Raw genomic sequence first — 10,510 nt, 5'->3', positions numbered from 1 at the left:
CTATCACAATATGATTATTTACAGTTGTTAACTACTGCTAGTTTTATTACATAAACAGATTAATACACAGATAAACACATTGACTTTATTCATCCCAGATTTGATTTAGAGCAGCATGTTATCAGTATCTATAATATGATGTTTGTTTCATTCAGATCAAGGTCTGCTCATTTCCTAAACTAAAATAAAATCTGCACATTTTTTCTATTATTATTATTATTATTATGTATAATATAATAATAATAATTATATTATTATTATGATTATTATTATTATGTATAATATAATAATAATAATTATATTATTATTATTATTATTTATTGTTGTGATTAATTATTATTATTATTAATAATAATAATAATACTTATTATTTTATCATTATTATTATTATTATTATTTATAATAATAATAATAATTATTATTATTATTATTATTAGTAATAATAATAATTAATAATATAATAATAATAATAATAATAATACTTATTATTTTATTATTATTATTATTATTATTATTATTATTATTATTACACATTACTGTAGCATCACATCAGTCTTCTCAGTTATCCAGTAACAATGACATGAGACTAATAATGGCTCTGTATTTATTCTCTTTAAAGGCATCCCAGACCCTGCTCCTCAGACCTGGACCCTAACCCTCACAGCAGTTCCCCTGCCCCAGCTCTCAGTTCTATTCCCCTCAATAAATGTATTTCCCTTCAGTCATGCCTCCTCTCCTCTGTGTCACACACTTAGAGTAACAAGCTTCAACTAACAACTGAGTATCTAACTATATAAGACTAACTAACTATGTCATTTATAAATATGTTTGTGTACATTTTTATTATTTCTACTGATATTGTGATTGTTCTGTTTTATACTGATAATAATACATAGATAGTCATTTTACTCTATTACAAACACACATGTGTTATTTTCCATATTTATTTTAATACAGTGTGAGTGACAGATCTCCACACAGCAGCTTGGTATCACTACTCTTCTGTCTCTAAGTGCTTCATGTTGGAGGGAATCTGCATCTCTGGCAGAAACACCAGGCTGGCTGACCCTGGACAGGCTGAGGTGATGCTGTAGGTCTCCAGGTGATGAAGACAGGCTGAGGTGATGCTGTAGGTCTCCAGGTGATGAAGACAGGCTGAGGTGATGCTGTAGGTCTCCAGGTGATGAGGACAGGGTGAGGTGATGCTGTAGGTCTCCAGGTGATGAGGACAGGCTGAGGTGATGCTGTAGGTCTCCAGGTGATGAAGACAGGTTGAGGTGATGCTGTAGGTCTCCAGGTGATGAAGACAGGGTGAGGTGATGCTGTAGGTCTCCAGGTGATGAGGACAGGGTGAGGTGATGCTGTAGGTCTCCAGGTGATGAAGACAGTAGGTTGAACATCATGCTTGGGTCTCTCATCAGACAGTGCAGCAGCTGACGAGACTGCTCAAGGTCCAGGTCCTGAATTATCTCCTGAAATGAGAAGATTGTTAATATTGTATTAGTTCATAAATCAGATTTATTATGACCAGATGCAGTTTTCACATTATATGTAGAGCCAGTGTCAGTTCAGAGGTAATGCTGTTACACTGATGTAATCTGGCCTTATTTCACAGGATAGTATTTATGGAGGGAATTTATGAAATAATACAAACAAGCAAAGCAACATACTTACTCAGCTGTAAGTCTGCTCACCTGTAGCTCTCCTGGTTTCAGGCTCATTGAACTGGTTGACCTCTGACCTCTGCCTCTTCCTCCCCCTCATGAACAGAGCTACACCATGATAGTAATGACACATAAATAAAATCAGACATATTAACTGTAAACTTAAATATAAATATAACTATCAAAATACTATAAATATATCACTCAAATATTAACAACTTTTCTCATAGTTTTGCCGTACAACACAAAACAATATAATATTTTGTCCACAGTAAACATGAATTAATTAAACACTTCATTCAAATGACCTGACACAGTCACATTTATTTATTCATTTATTTATTTTTACATTTATTTATTTCTGTATTTCTAAATTTCCACATTTTTTTTATGTCTGTCTCCATATGTTAATGTGGTGGGCGATAATAACATTAGTCTTAAGGTCTAAGTTGTGTAAAAATCAGCGTCTGTCTCTCCCAAACACTGTGGGCATGCCTGCTGAGTTCGCTGAACCCCCCCCCCCCCCACCAAGTGTCACCTGTCAATCAAAGTCAACAGCTATACTATCGCTGAGCGCTTTCGGCCGCTGTCGCGGCCGAGCTAGCAGCCTTGCTACCTCGGTTAACTGGCAAAACAGACAGAAGGTAGAATTAGCCAATCACAAAAAGGTAGATCAGTTTAGCCAATCACAAAAATGTAGGTCAGATTCTGCCCAGCAACAGGTTGCCAAGGTCAGCTAAGGCCCTGCGGTTGCTATGGTGATTTGAGAATCTGCATGGAAAGAATTCTGAAAATTCAGAAGATTTTGGCTTCTGACAAGGTCCCGAACAATTGCAAACTGTGAGAAAACCGTAACTCCTGTCCAAAAACCGAAAACACCGTGAGAGACACAGAAGCCGGCAGATTCTGACAGTGTTTATTTTATTCAGATATTCCTTAAAATGAGCGAGTAAGCTCAGTGCGAACACAGAGTGAGATTCTTTTGAAATAAGAAGACGATTACATTAGGTTTAATGGGGAGCGAGACAGGGATTGCCGCCGGTCTCGGCCCCCCCGTTTAAATTTTGTGCAGATCCCGCCGGTCAAAGTCACATTTTATGAATCCCAACACCTATGTCTACATTTTGACAAAAAATTATTTGTCTCCTTTTTACGGTTTGGCCGTGAGCTCGAGTTAAAAATAAAAATTAAGGTTATGGTTTACTGCTTCTCACACTCTAGCTAACTGCCGCTTCCACTCTAACTTTGACGAAAAAGTGATTTCCACTCCTCGTTTGACTGCTCATAGTTTGAAAAGTTTACATTTTATGTCAAAACAGTTTGGTATTTTTCCAGAGAGGACAAGTTTTCCTCCGTTTTGAAGTTTTAATAACGTTTCTACGTGCACATATGAGCGAGCTACGTGACTCTGAAAAAAGGTGAAAAAAGGTGAATTTTTGGGGGTTTTCAAAAAATTCCCATTCATTTCCAATGGAGAAATCTCCCGTTTTTTTTGGGAATAACTTTGGGAAAAATTGGAATTTCAACACCAAAAGTCATAGCACCCATCCCCCGATCGAGCCGCACGTTTTGATGTATATATTGTCGGGGTTTTCTCAAAGCTGTGGGAGGAGTTACGCGCCGAAAAACGGCGGAAGAAGAATAAGTATGGAGAAGATTAATAGTTGCCTCGGGCTTAGCCCGAGGCATTCCTCTCCAGCTTCTGGAGTGGAATGCCTCGGGGCTTGAACCCCGTGGCACTAATTAAGTATGGAGAAGATTAATAGTTGCCTCGGGGCTAGAACCCCGTGGCACTAACTAGAAAATTCCAGGGAAATTTTGAGTGCCACGGGGCTACTGCCGGGACAAGTACAGCAGAGAGTAGCACACAGAGCACAAGGCAGTAGCAACATGCACTAACTCTATGCACGACACTACAGCACTTGACGCTTCACACATACCCTGTATTAGCACACAACATAGTGTGTACAAACACTCACACACAAAGACACACACACACACACACACACACCTGCCTGGTCTACATTTGAGCAGTAAGAGTGTCAATAACTCATGCTTCCACTCTAACTTTGAAGAAAAAGTGATTTCCACTCCTCGTTTGACTGCTCATACTTTTAAAAGTTTACATGTTATGTTAAAACAGTTTAGTGTTGTGAAGAGAGCACAAGTTTTCCTTCGTTTTAAAGTTTGAATCACATTTCTATGTGCAAGTATAAGAGAGCTAGGTGATTCTGAAAAAAGATGAAATTTTGTGTTCAAAAAGAAATTCCCATTCATTTTCAATGGAGAATCATGCCTATTTTGTTTTGGGAATAACTTTGGGAAAAATAGGAATTTCAACACCAAAAGTCATAGCACCTCTTTACCGATCGAGCCGCACGTTTTGATGTATATATTGTTGGGGTTTTCTCAAAGCTGTGGGAGAAGTTAGGCGCCGAAATATGGCAAAAGAGAATTGTAAAGTAAACACTAGAAAATTCCAGGGAAATTTTGAGTGCCACGGGGCTACTGCCGGGACGAGTACACGATTTATTTCCAGTGTTCAAAAGTCACCCTGATCATATAACACTAAGTAACTTTTACTGTGGCAGTATTAAGTACATCTTACTAGTCAGTATCAAGTGTAACAGTAGATGTAAGCAGAGAGTAGCAACATGCACTAACTCTAAGCACTACACTACATCACTTTACACTTCACATATACTCTGTGATAGCACAATACAGTGTGTATTAACACAACACAAACACACACACACCTGCCTGGCCTGCATTTGAGCAGTAAGAGTGTCAATAACTGATGTTTCCACTCTAACTTTGAAGAAAAAGTGATTTCCACTCCTTGTTTGACTGCTCATAGTTTGAAAAGTTTACATGTTATGTTAAAACAGTTTAGTGTTGTGAAGAGAGCACAAGTTTTCCTTCGTTTTAAAGTTTGAATCACATTTCTATGTGCAAGTATGAGAGAGCTAGGTGACTCTGAAAAAAGTTGAAATTTTGTGTTTAAAAAGAAATTCCCATTCATTCCCAATGGAGAATTATGCCTGTTTTGTTTCGGGAATAACTTTGGGAAAAATTGGAATTTCAACACCAAAAGTCATAGCACCCCTCCCCCGATCGAGCCGCACGTTTTGATGTATATATTGTCGGGGTTTTCTCAAAACTGTGGGAGGAGTTACGCGCCGAAATTTGGCAAAAGAGAATTGTAAAGTAAACACTAGAAAATTCCAGGGAAATTTTGAGTGCCACGGGGCTACTGCCGGGACGAGTACACGATTTATTTCCAGTGTTCAAAAGTCACCCTGATCATATAACACTAAGTAACTTTTACTGTGGCAGTATTAAGTGCATCTTACTAGTCAGTATCAAGTGTAACAGTAGATGTAAGCAGAGAGTAGCAACATGCACTAACTCTAAGCACTACACTACATCACTTTACACTTCACATATACTCTGTGATAGCACAATACAGTGTGTATTAACACAACACAAACACACACACACACACACACACACACACACACACCTGCCTGGCCTGCATTTGAGCAGTAAGAGTGTCAATAACTGATGTTTCCACTCTAACTTTGAAGAAAAAGTGATTTCCACTCCTTGTTTGACTGCTCATAGTTTGAAAAGTTTACATGTTATGTTAAAACAGTTTAGTGTTGTGAAAAGAGAACAAGTTGTCCTTCGTTTTAAAGTTTGAATCACATTTCTATGTGCAAGTATGAGAGAGCTAGGTGATTCTGAAAAAAGATGAAATTTTGTGTTCAAAAAGAAATTCCCATTCATTTCCAATGGAGAATCATGCCTATTTTGTTTTGGGAATAACTTTGGGAAACTTTGGAATTTCAACACCAAAAGTCATAGCACCCCTCCCCCGATTGAGCCGCACGTTTTGATGTATATATTGTTGGGGTTTTCTCAAAGCTGCGGGACGAGTTACGCGCCGAAATATGGCAAAAGAGAATTGTAAAGTAAACACTAGAAAATTCCAGGGAAATTTTGAGTGCCACGGGGCTACTGCCGGGACGAGTACACAATTTATTTCCAGTGTTCAAAAGTCACCCTGATCATATAACACTAAGTAACTTTTACTGTGGCAGTATTAAGAACATCTTACTGGTCAGTATCAAGTGTAACAGTAGATGTAAGCAGAGAGTAGCAACATGCACTAACTCTAAGCACTACACTACATCACTTTACACTTCACATATACTCTGTGATAGCACAATACAGTGTGTATTAACACAACACAAACACACACACACCTGCCTGGCCTGCATTTGAGCAGTAAGAGTGTCAATAACTGATGTTTCCACTCTAACTTTGAAGAAAAAGTGATTTCCACTCCTTGTTTGACTGCTCATAGTTTGAAAAGTTTACATGTTATGTTAAAACAGTTTAGTGTTGTGAAGAGAGCACAAGTTTTCCTTCGTTTTAAAGTTTGAATCACATTTCTATGTGCAAGTATGAGAGAGCTAGGTGACTCTGAAAAAAGTTGAAATTTTGTGTTTAAAAAGAAATTCCCATTCATTCCCAATGGAGAATTATGCCTGTTTTGTTTCGGGAATAACTTTGGGAAAAATTGGAATTTCAACACCAAAAGTCATAGCACCCCTCCCCCGATCGAGCCGCACGTTTTGATGTATATATTGTCGGGGTTTTCTCAAAACTGTGGGAGGAGTTACGCGCCGAAATTTGGCAAAAGAGAATTGTAAAGTAAACACTAGAAAATTCCAGGGAAATTTTGAGTGCCACGGGGCTACTGCCGGGACGAGTACACGATTTATTTCCAGTGTTCAAAAGTCACCCTGATCATATAACACTAAGTAACTTTTACTGTGGCAGTATTAAGTGCATCTTACTAGTCAGTATCAAGTGTAACAGTAGATGTAAGCAGAGAGTAGCAACATGCACTAACTCTAAGCACTACACTACATCACTTTACACTTCACATATACTCTGTGATAGCACAATACAGTGTGTATTAACACAACACAAACACACACACACACACACACACACACACACACACCTGCCTGGCCTGCATTTGAGCAGTAAGAGTGTCAATAACTGATGTTTCCACTCTAACTTTGAAGAAAAAGTGATTTCCACTCCTTGTTTGACTGCTCATAGTTTGAAAAGTTTACATGTTATGTTAAAACAGTTTAGTGTTGTGAAAAGAGAACAAGTTGTCCTTCGTTTTAAAGTTTGAATCACATTTCTATGTGCAAGTATGAGAGAGCTAGGTGATTCTGAAAAAAGATGAAATTTTGTGTTCAAAAAGAAATTCCCATTCATTTCCAATGGAGAATCATGCCTATTTTGTTTTGGGAATAACTTTGGGAAACTTTGGAATTTCAACACCAAAAGTCATAGCACCCCTCCCCCGATTGAGCCGCACGTTTTGATGTATATATTGTTGGGGTTTTCTCAAAGCTGCGGGACGAGTTACGCGCCGAAATATGGCAAAAGAGAATTGTAAAGTAAACACTAGAAAATTCCAGGGAAATTTTGAGTGCCACGGGGCTACTGCCGGGACGAGTACACAATTTATTTCCAGTGTTCAAAAGTCACCCTGATCATATAACACTAAGTAACTTTTACTGTGGCAGTATTAAGAACATCTTACTGGTCAGTATCAAGTGTAACAGTAGATGTAAGCAGAGAGTAGCACACAGAGCACAAGGCAGTAGCAACATGCACTAACTAAGCACTACAACACAGTATGTACTCACACACACACACGCAGGCACGCACACACACACACACACCAGCCTGCATTTGAGCAGTAAGACTGTCAGTATAATTCATATGTATATATAGAGAGAGTATCAATACTAGCTCGGCTGCTACCTCAGTTAACTGGTAAAACAGACAGACAGGTAGAATTAGCCAATCACAAAAAAGTAGGTCAGTTTCTGCCCAGCAACAGGTTGCCATTGTCAGCTAAGGCCCTGCGGTTGCTACGGCGATTTCAGGATCTGCCTTGAAAAATGTCTCAAAATTCTAAGAATTTGGCTTCTGACAAGGTTCCGAACAATTGTAAACTGTGAGAAAACCGTAACTCCTGTCCAAAAACCGAAAACACCGTGAGAGACACAGAAGCCGGCAGATTCTGACAGTGTTTATTTTATTCAGATATTCCTTAAAATGAGCGAGTAAGCTCAGTGTGAACACAGAGTGAGATTCTTTTGAAAAAAGATGACGATTACATTAGGTTTAATGGGCAGCGAGACAGATATTGCCGCCGGTCTCGGACCCCCCGTTTGAATTGTGTGCAGACCCCGCCTGTCAAAGTCACATTTTATGAATCCCAACACCTATGTCTATATTTTGACAAAAAATTATTTGTCTTCTTTTTACGGTTTGGCCGTGAGCTCGAGTTAAAAATAAAAATGAAGGTTATGCATTACTGCTTCTCACACTCTAGCTAACTGCCGCTTCCACTCTAACTTTGACGAAAAAGTGATTTCCACTCCTCGTTTGACTGCTCATAGTTTGAAAATTTTACATTTTATGTAAAAACAGTTCGGTATTTTTCCAGAGAGGACAAGTTTTCCTCCGTTTTAAAGTTTTAATCACGTTTCTACGTGCACGTATGAGCGAGCTACGTGACTCTGAAAAAAGGTGAAAAAAGGTGAAATTTTTGGGGTTTTTCAAAAAATTCCCATTCATTTCCAATGGAGAAATCTCCCGGTTTTTTGGGAATAACTTTGGGAAACTTTGGAATTTCAACACCAAAAGTCATAGCACCCATCCCCCGATCGAGCCGCACGTTTTGATGTATATATTGTCGGGGTTTTCTCAAAGCTGCGGGAGGAGTTACGCGCCGAAAAACGGCGGAAGAAGATGTAAGAATAAGTATGGAGAAGATTAATAGTTGCCTCGGGGCTTTGCCCCGAGGCCTTCCTCTCCAGCTTCTGGAGTGGAAGGCCTCGGAGCTAGAACCCCGTGGCACTAACTAGAAAATTCCAGGGAAATTTTGAGTGCCACGGGGCTACTGCCGGGATGAGTACAGCAGAGAGTAGCACACAGAGCACAAGGCAGTAGGAACATGCACTAACTCTAAGCACTACACTACAGCACTTGACGCTTCACACATACCCTGTATTAGCACACAACATAGTGTGTACAAACACTCACACACAAAGACACACACAAAGACACACACATACCTGCCTGGCCTTCATTTGAGCAGTAAGACTGTAAATAACTGACGCTTCCACTCTAACTTTGAAAAAAAAGTGATTTCCACTCCTCGTTTGACTGCTCATAGTTTGAAAAGTTTACATGTTATGTAAAAACAGTTTAGTGTTGTGAAGAGAGCACAAGTTTTCCTCCGTTTTAAAGTTTGAATCACATTTCTATGTGCAAGTATGAGAGAGCTAGGTGACTCTGAAAAAAGATGAAATTTTGTGATCAAAAAGAAATTCCCATTCATTTCCAATGGAGAATCATGCCTATTTTGTTTTGGGAATAACTTTGGGAAAAATAGGAATTTCAACACCAAAAGTCATGGCACCCATCCCCCGATCGAGCCGCACGTTTTGATGTATATATTGTCGGGGTTTTCTCAAAGCTGCGGGAGGAGTTACGCGCCGAAATATGGCAAAAGAGAATTGTAAAGTAAATGCACAACACTACAGCACATTACGCTTCACACATACCCTGTATTAGCACACAACATAGTGTGTACAAAGACACACACACACACACACACACACACACACACCTGCCTGGCCTGCATTTGAGCAGTAAGAGTGTCAATAACTGATGCTTCCACTCTAACTTTCAAGAAAAATTGACTTCCACTCTTCGTTTGACTGATCATACTTTTAAAAGTTTACATGTTATGTTAAAACAGTTTAGTGTTGTGAGAAGAGAACAAGTTTTCCTTCGTTTTAAAGTTTGAATCAAATTTCTATGTGTAAGTATAAGAGAGCTAGGTGACTCTGAAAAAAGATGAAATTTTGTGTTTAAAAAGAAATTCCCATTCATTTCCAATGGAGGATTATGCCTGTGTTGTTTTGGGAATAACTTTGGGAAAAATAGGAATTTCAACACCAAAAGTCATAGCACCCCTCCCCCGATCGAGCCGCACGTTTTGATGTATATATTGTTGGGGTTTTCTCAAAACTGTGGGAGGAGTTACGCGCCGAAATATGGCAAAAGAGAATTGTAAAGTAAACACTAGAAAATTCCAGGGAAATTTTGAGTGCCACGGGGCTACTGCCGGGACGAGTACATGATTTATTTCCAGTGTTCAAAAGTCACCCTGATCATATAACACTAAGTAACTTTTACTGTGGCAGTATTAAGTACATCTTACTGGTCAGTATCAAGTGTAACAGTAGATGTAAGCAGAGAGTAGCACAGAGAGCACAAGGCAGTAGCAACATGCACTAACTCTAAGCACTACACTACAGCACTTTACACTTCACACATAATGTTAGCACACTACACAGTGTGTACAAACACTTACACACAAAGACACACACACACACACACACACACACACACACACCATACCTGCCTGGCCTGCATTTGAGCAGTAAGAGTGTCAATAACTGACACTTCCACTCTAACTTTGAAGAAAAAGTGATTTCCACTCCTCGTTTGACTGCTCATAGATTGAAAAGTTTACATGTTATGTTAAAACAGTTTAGTGTTTTGAAGAGAGCACAAGTTTTCCTTTGTTTTAAAGTTTGAATCACATTTCTATTTGTAAGTATGAGAGAGCTAGATGATTCTGAAAACAGATGAAATTTTGTGTTCAAAAAGAAATTCCCATTCATTTCCAATGGAGAATCATGCCTGTTTTGTTTTGGGAATAACATTGGGAA

Source organism: Scomber japonicus, chromosome 4, assembly GCF_027409825.1.
Source record: "Scomber japonicus isolate fScoJap1 chromosome 4, fScoJap1.pri, whole genome shotgun sequence".
Classification (NCBI taxonomy): domain Eukaryota; kingdom Metazoa; phylum Chordata; class Actinopteri; order Scombriformes; family Scombridae; genus Scomber; species Scomber japonicus.
Note: the sequence above shows the minus strand (reverse complement) of the source record.